At 49.5% G+C, this 12,374-nt stretch overlaps 1 pseudogene; it reads right to left on the bottom strand.

The window, feature by feature from the left end:
* LOC101784029 overlaps positions 1-5,321 on the bottom strand; it is a 6,457-nt pseudogene extending 1,136 nt beyond the window's left edge.
* Between the last annotated feature and the right edge of the window lie 7,053 nt (positions 5,322-12,374).

The following is a 12,374-nucleotide window of genomic DNA, read 5'->3' as shown; positions in this document are numbered from 1 at the left end:
ACCTTTCCCGGCCTAAACGAAAGCTTATAGTCTAATTCTGCAAATCAGTAGGGCATAGGAAACTGAAGAATGTAGCGAGATACATAGATCTTTAAGGATTATATATAGCAATCAGATCAGTGAAATGTACAGATTCCTAGAATACTAACTTAGCATGCATACTGTACATTTGGCATATAGCATGCATACTGTACATTTGGCATATAGCATGCATACTGTACATTTCGCATATAAATCTAAAGTCTTCAGCATCAATGACCACAGTTTCTGCTGCTTGATATAAGAACACTGCTAAAGTAGACATATAGTGATGGAACATGAGGAAATCTATAAGACACAGCAATCTTCATATTACACAAAACATTATTGTGCATGCACTATTCAGAGATTTCATAATTGAATTGTTGACCGCTGCGATACTGTCCTCTAATTCAGTACATATAGTTTGAACATCAGCAGTCAGATTTTGATAACAAACATCATATTAATACCTTTTTCCCCATAGAACAAATATATTAATGCTATAAGATGCCATTGCAACAATGTACCAACAAGTCTATTTTTGTTAAAATGACCAATTTTGCTCCTAAAACACTATAACTTCGAGGCATTAGGTAGGACACTGGAAAAATATGGCTCTTTGCCAGCCACCGCACTCATTAATCATTTCCATCTAAAATACCCTCAATGTCCCTGCTAGTTTGTGTGGACCACGAGTTTTCCTTTACATTCTTTGTTTGTTCTCCTTGTTCTTCTTTGTTTCTTTCCCCGTCACTTTCTCACCATGGCAGCACTTCCACAACTCTACCCTGGCAAGCTCAACCTCTCTAGTTCACGACCATGATGGCAGGTGGATCTGCAAACACACAGGGAGATAGGCCATCCGAAGCCACCAATGGCCAAAGCTTGATCGAAAACAAGCCCCAGCTCTATAACTCATTTTCAACCAGAAGGACAGACAGGGCAGTGTCATATGGTTGAGACAGAAAATAACAACTTGAAGAAGGCTAGCATAGAACTCTCTCACACTCAACATGTCCCCACAGCACCTAGCAGTATGGAAATCGATATACAACCAGGGGCAAAGGTGTCGGCAGGAGGGGGGGTATATTCAAATGGCAAAGGCAAAAAATATGATAGCGGTATGAAGGGTAAAGAGAAGGAAAGTAGTGATGAGGAAAGCGAAGACCAGGGGCTGTGCTTTAATATATCATCTCCCCTCTGGGGGGAGCATTTGAGCTTTGGCACCTTTCAACATTTAGAAATAAAGAACATATGGAAAATGCACTTGAATGACAGCCCATCAGTGGCAATCAATGAATATGGTACCAATTTACACAAATTCAAGTTTGAATCTCTGGAAGTAATTGAGGCCAAACATGCCAGGTCAGTGAGAAATCTCTATTTGAAAAGATGAACAGCACCACAGAATCAAAATGTCAACAGGCAAGAGCTTATGCATCTGAGGGGATGGCAAACTTACCTGAAGAAGAAGATAGCAGAGATAACTGTCCCAGCCCATATATAGGTAGTCGGGAAGCGCCCTTGGGAGACTGGTCTAGTCAGGAGGATTATGCTGTTTCTTGTCCAGGAGGAGGGGATGGAAATACGAAAGGAAAACAAAAGGAAAACAACACCTCACAGTTTTCCCCTGATTGGGACAAAATGATAGAAGAGGAGGTAACAGAACTTGAGACCTCGAAGATGGGGGACAACAAAGATAGTACAGTAAATGATGAAAATTCAACAAAAGTGGATGAGGCAAATCGAGAAGATGGCGCTGCTACAACTCAAGAACAAGGTGGGCAAGAGATCAAAGACCCTGGACAAAAAAGACAAAGTGAGAGATTGAAGAAGCAAGGACTGGGAGCAATGAAGATAGCTGACAAGTCCAAGCTAGCTACTCTGAAGAGAAACCTGGAAGGTAAGCACCTGTAACCCAAGAACTCCTTTGCAGTTCTCAATAATGTTGAATTGGTGATTAGATCTGGTAAAACGGGTGTAGATATTAATAATATAGAAATGGAACAATTTGATTTGCTAAGAGATTTGGAAAAAGCTAGAGCTAATCTAAAAGAAAGAAATAATGATCTTGCTATAGGGGAAAAAGAGATTGGGTCTGAGGTGCTCCCCTTGGAGGCGACCAAATTAGTAGAGTGGAAGTCTGACTCCTCAGATAATGAGGGTTTTCAAGTTGTTGAGAGTAAGAGATCCAGGAAGTTAAGCAAGAAAAAAACTAGATGAAAAATCCAAACCCAAGGGTAAGGGCTCCCAGACCTTCCTGGATCAAAGGTGCTTTATTAGGATCAATCAGTATTACAAAATCAGAGTATCTTTTTCAACAATACTGACTTTTTCCAGAATATATTCCCAATGGAGTAACTATTCTTCAGTATGCTGATGATATGATACTATGCTTGCAAGACGATATGAACAGTGCTCAAAACATGAAATTACTGCTATATATATATGAAAAAAATGTCAGGTTTGAAAACAAACTTTAACAAAAGTGAGGTTACCATGGTTGTTAATATATTATCATGGTTCATCCTTTGTTACTATTGTGTGACTATTCTTGGAATGGCATTTTTCTAAATAGGCTTGTGATTCATCATTCGTATGTGATTCATGATGTGAGAATTGGGTGTTATTGTAACCTTGTTCCAGGTTTATTTAATCAAGTGAGCGAATAGACCAAATTAATCTGCATTTGCCTTTTTTTCACTCTGGTGAATGCATCTACAGTTTTATACTATGTACAAGAAACGTCTGAGCTGACCTCAATTAATAGTATGGGCATTGGCATGCAATCTTCCTGTAAAAGGTGTCCGGTAGCTCTCTTCCTGCAACTTGCTCTGTGTTGTCTTTCATTCAGATTACGTATCTGTTTATCTTGCCTGTTCAGTGTTCAGTAACTTTGATGTACTTATTTAGGCTATTGCATTTTTACATTCTCTTGACATGGATTCCCATGGCAGAGAGCTGTTCACCCACAAAATAAAATTAATGTAAGAACATGGAAGCATTTTGCAGCTATATATATTTGGACCACCCATATAAACAGTGTAATCTTACCCACTTTGCAGCTATTCGCCAACATTCTTCTTATTTGGCTTTTCTTTTTTGGAAAAATTGGCATGTTATGAAAGGGCAAATTCAGAATATATGATATCAGTCCACAAGTAGATTCCTGGAATATAAAATTGTTCTAGCTAAAGGAAACTTTGTCTATTTCCATAGTGTTTCATATGTACCTTTGGTAATGGCTACCTCTATTTTGCCTTTGGTAAAGGTCCATAGCCAGCCCTATACTGTCTCAAAAAGAACCAGATATTGGAATTACAGGTATGGGCATAGACGCAGCTCCAGAGTAAGATTTTAATAAGATAGTATTATGTAGTTTGATATAAAAATATTTTAGTTTTGATTATAGTTTGATCACGGTTTGATATTGATAAACTGAGAAGGCAGCTATTACATTCCAAGTTTTTTTATTTGATATTGAATTGTCATGTCCTACTTTCTCTCTTTCAGGTGTCCAAGCAAATGCTTGGCTAACTTAACCTGCAATCATATATAATTATATGCGTACATCCAAAATTTAATAGGCCAATTCAGTTTAGATAAACATAGCATTCTTCATATGCAGTAGTTAATTTTTTGCTACAAAAAATCATAACATGTTAAGTTGCATACATATTTTTAGTTGATCATGTCACTAGAATGGGATTGCAGTGCTAGGTTCAACTTTACTATAGAACCTTTTCTTTTCCGATTTGGATACTGATTTCTTATTCAATAGAATCATCCATACCTCAATATTGTTTTTTCTCCCTACAACATATACTGCCATATGAAAATTATTTGGTATAGTCAATTTTGATAAAGAAATATCAGATCTAGAAATACAAAAACGAAATGGCAATGCACCTCACTATAGCAATTACTGTTTACAAAATTGGAAACTCATCTAGCAAGAGGGTCATTTCGCACGACAAGGCCATGCAATGTTCTAGTAGTGACATAAAAGGCATACATGATATATATTATTCACCCATAAAGAAAATAGAAAGAGCATAAAAATATGCAAAAAAAAAAATCAGTACCTCAAAATGGCACAAGCTGACAAGCAGTCTATTTCATAGGAGCAACACCATGATCACCATCCATGTCCTTCCCATCACACATGGTCCTACTTGAAATATATTCAACTTTTTCCTGCTTAATTGAGCTCCTTTTGCTATACTTCTTCTTATAGCAATTGACCAAATCATCCTGCTGTAGGGTCACAGAAGGACCTTTTCTTTTAGCTTTCATGCTCTCCTCACCATGTTTACCTTTCACACATTCTAACGCAAGAACCACTGTGACAAGGAATCAGATCTCCTAAAACACTTTAACACCCTGTTGCTACCTGGTTCTTCATCGCCAAGCTGAGCCATCACATTGGTTATGCAAATCTCCTGATTTCCATTGCCATCCCTTCCAGCAACCACACCATTCTTCCCCTTGCCTGGGCCAGTAGAGGCACCACTACATGAGTTCCCTGAACGTGAAATCCTCTGTGATCCATTCATCGCCAGATGCAGCTGCAAAGCTAAATCCTCATCCAGCAGAACCGGATCACCACTGCCCCGCCCCACAAACTGACCAGTGCTAACGCCTTCCTTACCCCCCTTGGAAGGCGACTTCAGAATGTCGCCCCCAGCCACGGAGGTAGGATCCCTGGGGTAACCCTCCAGATTCAGCCCCAAATTGAATCCCCCGATCTTCGGTCTCACGGTGGGGTAGCAATCGACGCAGAGGAAATCCTCCACCTCGACGGGCTGGATCAGGGATGTACGGTGTTCGGCTGGGATGCAGGATTGGTGCACGGAATGCTTGCAACGCCGACAAGAGACGGTGGAGTCCTCGGGCGGGGGGTTGTCGAGGGAGAGGCAATAGGAGCAGACGGCCGCGGAGCGGACGAGGGAGAGGCATTCCGCGCAGAGGAGGACGATGCGCCACAGGGAGCTGAGCGGACGGACCGGGCGGCGCTTGGGCTTGGCCCCAGGCTGCGGCATTGGGAAGCGGACGCCGCAGCAATGGCAGAGGGTGAGGTCGGGCAGGCCGAGCGCGGGCCCTGGCGACGCCGGTGGCGGCAGGGGGGAGCGAGAGGACGCGGCGCGGCGGTGCGGGCGGTGCTTCGAAAGAAGGCGGGACGGTGGGACGGGGTGGTCGCCAATGGAGGCGAGGGCGTCTGGCACCATGGGTGAGGCTTGAGCTAGGGTTTGGAGTGGGGTGCTTCGGAATGGGTCTACGATTCCAGTTTGGTTTCGGTTCGGTCCAAGTAGTTGCTATTCCAATTTTTGTTTATGCTTTTCGGCTGTTTTTTGTGGTGTTTGGACCTTTTTTTTAGGAATTATGAACTTTATAAGCCTTAGCAACATAGTACAGAGATGAGAGAGAAGTTCTCCCATTGTGTGTTACAGAGTGCCTGAAGCACTGAGTAAAACTCATAGTGACTTGTTGAGTTACAACTAAAAGTGCACTGACGTTGGATAGATTGTCTAGCCTGCTTTGCTAATTTATGAGCTATCTGGTTGAAGCTTCTAGGGATCTTGATAAATTCCTTTCTACTTCCATCAGTAATGGAAGTGATTGCAGCAATACATGGCCTCAAAGACCAATGGCCTGGCTGGGCCAAATGATCAGGAGAACTAAGGGGTGTTTAGGAGGAGGGGATTAAATTTTAGTCCCCGTCGCATCGAATGTTGGACATTAATTAGGAGTATTAAACCTAGACTAATTACAAAACTAATTACACAACCTCTAGGCTAAATCACGAGATGAATCTATTAAGCCTAATTAGTTCATGATTTGACAATGTGGTGCTACAGTAACCATTCGCTAATGATGGATTAATTAGACTTAATAGATTCGTCTCGCGATTTAGCCTAGGGATTCTGCAATTAGTTTTGTAATTAGCTTATGTTTAGTCCCCCTAATTAGTATCCGAACATCCGATATGACATGGCTAAAGTTTAGCCCCTAGTATCCAAACGCCCCCAAGAGTGGCAGCGAGTGTCTGACAATCTGTGTAGTAAGCGACATTTTGTAGCTTGGCTGCAAGTAGCATAGCCTGGGCTTCTGCCTACAATGGAGTGCTTATGTTGTTGACCTGTGCCTTGATGATAATGGCCGGGCGGTCCGGGTGATGGGGATCATGGATGTAAATCCCTAGTCCAGCCGGTGTAGGTCCAACAATTTGGTTCTCTGATGGAATTGATGCATCAGTGTAACACCGAATCCCTGCATTGACACATTCCTCACCTGAGCATACGTCGCACCTAATTTAAAACAAAACCAAGTTCTACTTATATAAGTATGCGGGGATCAACTTTCATACATATAGTGACATTATCAGTGAATAACAGCAATAGTATCACCTAAAGAAATATAAATAATAACTTTCTAGTTTATCAAGATATATAGTTTAATTATGGAAATGAAGGCTCCAAGCTTCACGAGCAATCGACTGGGGTCGCGTACGCCTAACATCATCTTCAATAATTTCACACACCTCCTTCTGAGTAACAGTTAGCAAGGGTGGGTACACTTATGGTTGTGTTGGGGGGAAATATTAACGACCTCCTTATGCTCCTTAATCAGCGGTCATAAGGGCTCGGACCCACCTGCGGCGACAGTAACCTCCGCCGACTCGGCATGGACGAGGAGAATTCCACTTCGCTTCCGCCGACCCACGGCCCCAAGGTCGGATACGCCCGACCCCTTGCTGCAAGGCTCCGCCTCGCCCAACCCACGGTCCTAGGGTCGGATACGCCCGACCCCTCGTCGCAAGGCTCCGCCTCACCCGACCTCGGGCGCAGGGGGTCGGACGCATCCGAGCCCACCAGACAGGACTTCGCCTCGCCCGAGGACGGGCGCAGATTGGCGGACGTGAGCGCAAGTCTCGTGGGCCCCCACCAACCTCGCCATAAATGCGATGCGACTCTGGCGCGTAGAAAGGTGCCTGTGCTCCTCGACGTGACCTGCCACAGTATTCGAGCGGTACACTGTAGCCACGACCGCACAGGCTACAGCGGCACCGTCCTAATCCGCTACCTCCCCTGCTCGTAGTAGGGCACTCATCACCCGCGCCCCCTAGCACAGGAGGGAGTGCCGCCCGGTTTCGCGCTCGGTCCAGCGCCAGAGACATGTTGGCCGCGCCTCCTGGTCAGCACGCAGGGCTACAGAGGTTAGCCGTCCTCCACGACGCGTACAACTGCGGCGGCCAGACAACATCATCACCATGGCTACAGCGGTCGGACGCCACACACATCTCACACGTCCGCCCACGACGGTCGACCGGAGGGTCGCCGACAGGGCCCAACGACAGCCGCCCCCCTCTGGCGGTCACGCTGACGAGAGACAGAGATCGGACGGGAAGACGGCGACCCCGGGGACTCGGTCCTTCCCCCTGTGCTTTACTTTGCTTTACTTGCTTATCTCTTTTACTTCTCCTGGCTCCTGGCTCAACTGTAACTCCCGTCTCTTCCTTGCGCTATAAAAGGAAGATCGGGGGGACCGAGCACGGGACGTCTCTCAAGCTAACCGAACACCCCCCAACTCACACTCTCCATACGAGCATCAGTGCACACCCAAGAGACTTGGGACCAGCTTCCCTCTCTCGCCCGTTTGTAACCCCTACTACAGACCCTGCGTGAGTAACACGAGCAGCTCCCCACACTGGACGTAGGGCTATTCCTGCCCGAACCAGTATAAACCCCGTATCCTCTCACGTAACCATCCGAGCCTTACGCGCATAGAAAACAAACTCACTCGCCATTGTCTTGACTCGTAATTCTTGACAACGACAGTTGGCGTGCTAGGTAGGGGACCTTTGCGCGTACATCACCGGTGATGAGGACATCACATGCTTGGATACAACCATATTGGCATATTTTGACTCCGAGGTGAAACAATTCTTTATCATAATTATATGTGACACATTTGATGAATTGATGCTGCACCATGATGTGTATTCGTTGTCAATTTCAGAAATACATACATGGATGAAAAATAGTGTTAAACACACATGGAAGGCATGGAGGACCAAAGAAGTAGATTGGGGGCCAAGTCCAAGTATTCCTAACGTCCTCCACCAGGCCACCACGTCACTTTTGGCCCAAGGAAAGAAAGAGATCCAATCTAACACGTTTTGATGCTGGATTCGGACTGCAGCTCTGGCCCAACTTGCAACGGCCGCCATGACCTCATCCGGACTCCGTTTTAGGTGTTCAAGTACTCCTTGGAATCCTTATGAAGTCTATTTTCATATGGATCTGGAATCATATCCATAACTTCTCGGAGTCGGCCGCAATCATCGAAATACTACCGAGAGGTTTTCTGTCCACAGGTGCTGCGTCGCCTTATTTTGGCCCAATGGGCCGTGTATCAAGTTGGGTCCATTAGGGACATGTCCTAGGGTTGGAGCACGACCCCAACACCCCTTTGGTCGTCCTCCTAGGTATTAATAAGTATTAGCGCCACCACGAACAGATTGGGTTTTGTTTTGTTGAAAGTTTAGCCATTGCTACTTCCTTGTAGACGCGTGTGTCGACTAGACCATCCGTTCTACTCGATTCAGAACCCCAACTTTGTGATTTCAGATTGGTTTTCATCTCCATATTTGCAATTGAGTTGCTTGTTCTTCGATTGCTTGCAGGACGAGTGCCCTAGTGGCCGGGTGACGCGCTCCACAAGATCGCGGCAGCCATTGGAGGTGGTGTATCGGTTGCTAAGGCGCAGCTTGGAAGGCTGTAGTCGGGCCGTGAACATCGTCTCCATCGACCAATCGAGTTATCCCACGTCTCTCATCGAAAGATCAGGAATCAATCCTAGCGGGTTCATATTAGTTGGTATCAAAGCCAGGTTGTATCCAAGCATGTGATGTCCTCATCAACCAGCTTCGGATGGCCAACCGCGACATTGGCTTTGCTCCCGGCTCCCACATCCGCTTCGGGAGTTTGGACTTCCTCGCCACGGGAGAGGGATCGAGCTGATTCCTCTCCTTGTCCTGCCCGCTTGCCCCGTCATCTCTGGCTCCGCCACCGGAATGGTGGTGGGCGGCCGGATGTGCACCACGGGGTCTCCTTCGGAGGAGTGTCCCTTCGACCTTCGCAATGCCGTGGTGACTTACGGTCGTCTCCTGGCACGGTCCATGATCGTGCCACCCACGAACAACGAGTTCGCGGGCGTGGCGGGGACAGTCTCCAACGCTGGCTCCGACAACAGGAGCCACCACCCCTCGCGTGGGTGCTTTATGGCCGACGTGCACTCCGAGGGGTCCAACGACAACGACGTCGGAGGGAGACAGCGCACTCCCCCACCGCACACCGCAGCTACAACTGGGGACCTCGCCAGGGTCACGGAACGGCCACATCTGTCGGAGGCGCGCACGACGCCAATCAGGAGGTCGCGAACCCATGCAACGAAGGCGGGGCGCGTCAACGAGCGCGCGATGTCTAGCGGCGCATCTGCAAGGATGAGGATCGCCCTCAACTCTTCGCACGCGCTAGCCAGAACATCGCCGCCGCAGTGGCCCTACTTCGACGACTCCCTGAGCGAGCTACGCCCGAGGAGCGGCAGGCTCACCAGGAGGTGCGCAACCTGCTGGAGTGCGCCGCAGTCCAGCAGGCGGAGAGCTCCGCATCCCGGCGACGTGGGCACAATGCCAGCAGGGCGGCACCCACCGCGCCTCCCGAAAGGCGTGGGGGAGTCTGTCCACCAGCCTCCCCCAGGGGCGAACTGGGCCGCACCCGCTCGACGGACCCCACCGCGTGCAGGCGGTGGAGCACCATCCGTCCAACAGCGCGTCGGTCCTATCTGCGATGCCCGCGACACCCTGGATGCATGGAGGCATTCCCGCGCGGACAGGGAGGAGGATGGGGCGGACCGACAACGAAGAAGATCGGAGCCCGAGCCCCGACCCAGCGGGGCCCAGGACCTTCTCCGCACGCATCCTGAATGCGCCGTTCCCAGCGCGCTTCCGGCAGCCCACCAACGTGGCCAAATACTCCAGGGAAACAAACCCAGGCTTTGGCTCAGCGACTACTGGCTTGCTTGTTAAGCTGGTGGGGTGGATGACGACCTGTTCATCATTCGCAACCTCCCACTGTTCCTGGCCGACTCGGCGCGAGCCTGGCTGGAGCACATTCCCTCGGGTCGGATCCGTAACTAGAACGACCTGAAGGAAATCTTCGTAGGAAACTTCCAGGGCACGTACATGCGCCCCGAAAACTCCTGGGATCTCCGGAGCTGCCGCTAGGGGTCGGACAAGTCCCTCCAGGATTACATCCGGCGCTTCTCCAGAAAGCGCACCAAGCTCTCCAACGTCGTGGATGCCGACGTCATCGGAGCCTTCCTGGCAGGAACTTCCTGCCGACCCCTGGTCCACGAGCTGGGACGTAGGGGCCTGTGGACCACGGAGGAGCTCCTCAACATCGCCACCAGCTTCGCCTCGGGCGAAGAGGCCGTCGGGGCGATCTTTGATCGCTCCAAGGGCAAGGCAAAGTGGAAGGAGGACGCCGACGAGGGCACCTCCAACCGCCAGTAGAAGAAGAAGAACAAGCAACGGCGTGAGGCTCCCCTCGTGGCCGTTGCTAAGCGCAAACGGGGACAGCCGCCCCCCGAGGGCACCCCCGGATTCTTCGACAAGCTGCTCGAGGGACCGTGCCCGAACCACGAGTTTCCCACCTAGCACGCCTACAAGGACTGCAACCTCATGAAGAGGTACTTTGTGGGCAACCTAGTGAAGGGCGACCGGAGAAGGAAGCCCAAAGAAGAGAAGAAGGATGGCGAGGAGAAAGAATATGGCTTCCCTAACGTGGACGGCTGCTTCATGATCTTCGGCGGGCCGGCGGCTTATGACTCCAAGCGCCGCCGAAAGCTGGAATGTCGCGAGGTCTACGCGGCCGAACCCGCTACCCCGACCTTCCTCGACTGGTCAAGGTCCACCATAACCTTTGACCAGTATGACCACCCGAAGCGTGTCCTGCAGCCAGGACGCTACGCCCTCGTCGTTGACCCTATCGTCAGCACAAAGCGCCTCACCAAGGTGCTCATGGATGGAGGCAGCGGCCTCAACATCCTCTACGCCGAGACCCTCGACGCTATGCGGATCGACTGATCCCACCTCTGTCGCAGCGAGGTGCCATTCCACGGCATCATGCCGGGAAAACGGGCAATGCCCCTCGGGCAGATCAACCTGCCCATCACTTTCGGGACTCCTTCCAACTTCAGGAAGGAGACCCTCATTTTCAAGGTGGTGGGCTTCCGCGGGACCAACCATGCCATCTTGGGGCGGCCATGCTACGCCAAGTTCATGGCCATCCCCAACTACACCTACCTCAAGCTCAAGCTGCCGGGGCCCAACGGGGTCATCACCATCGGCACATCTTTCCAGAAGGTGTACGAGTGCGACGTCGAGTGCTGCGAGTACGCCGCGGCCATCACTTGCATGGAGAACCCCGTGGTCCGGCTTGCGGAGAGCACCAAGGATCTGCCTGACTCCAAGCAGTCCACCATCTCCTTTGAAGCCACGGAGGGTGTCAAGGAGGTCCCCCTCGACCCCAGCAGCACCGATGGTAGGACGGTGCGGATAGGCGCTACCCTATCTCCCAAATAGGAAAGCGCGCTCGTTAACTTTCTCCGCGCAAATAGTGACATTTTTGCGTGAAAACCCTCGGACATGCCAGGCATCCCGAGGGAAGTCGCCGAGCACTCCTTGAACATCAAGGCCAGCTCCAAACCGGTGAGACAAGGCTTGCGCCGCTTCAACGAGGAGAGGTGCAAGGCCATCGGTGAGGAACTCCAGAAGCTTTTGGTGGCCGGGTTCATCAAGGAAGTGCACCACCCCGAGTGGTTGGCCAATCTTGTTCTTGTACAAAAAAAGAATGGGAAATGGAGAATGTGTGTTGACTATACGGGTCTCAACAAAGCATGCCCAAAGGATCCGTTTCCTTTGCCGCGCATAGATCAGATAGTTGATTCCACCGCAGGGTGCGAAACCCTTAGCTTCCTTGACGCGTATTCCGGCTACCACCAAATCACGATGAAAGAGTTCGACCAGCTCGCGACCTCTTTCATCACCGCTTTCGGGCCCTACTGCTACGTCAAGATGCCGTTCGGCCTCAAAAATGAGGGGGCTACGTTCCAGCGATGTATGCTCAAGTGTTTTGGGGACCTCATCGGGCGAACCGTTGAGGCCTACGTAGACGACATCGTGGTAAAGTCCAAGAAGGGCGACCAGCTCATCCCTGAATTTGAACTGGCCTTCGAAAGGCTGAGAGACAAGCGCATCAAACTCAACCCCGAAAAGTGCATTTTCGGGG

Source organism: Setaria italica, chromosome IV, assembly GCF_000263155.2.
Source record: "Setaria italica strain Yugu1 chromosome IV, Setaria_italica_v2.0, whole genome shotgun sequence".
NCBI classification, from domain to species: Eukaryota; Viridiplantae; Streptophyta; class Magnoliopsida; order Poales; family Poaceae; genus Setaria; species Setaria italica.
This window is presented reverse-complemented; position numbering and strand designations above follow the sequence as displayed.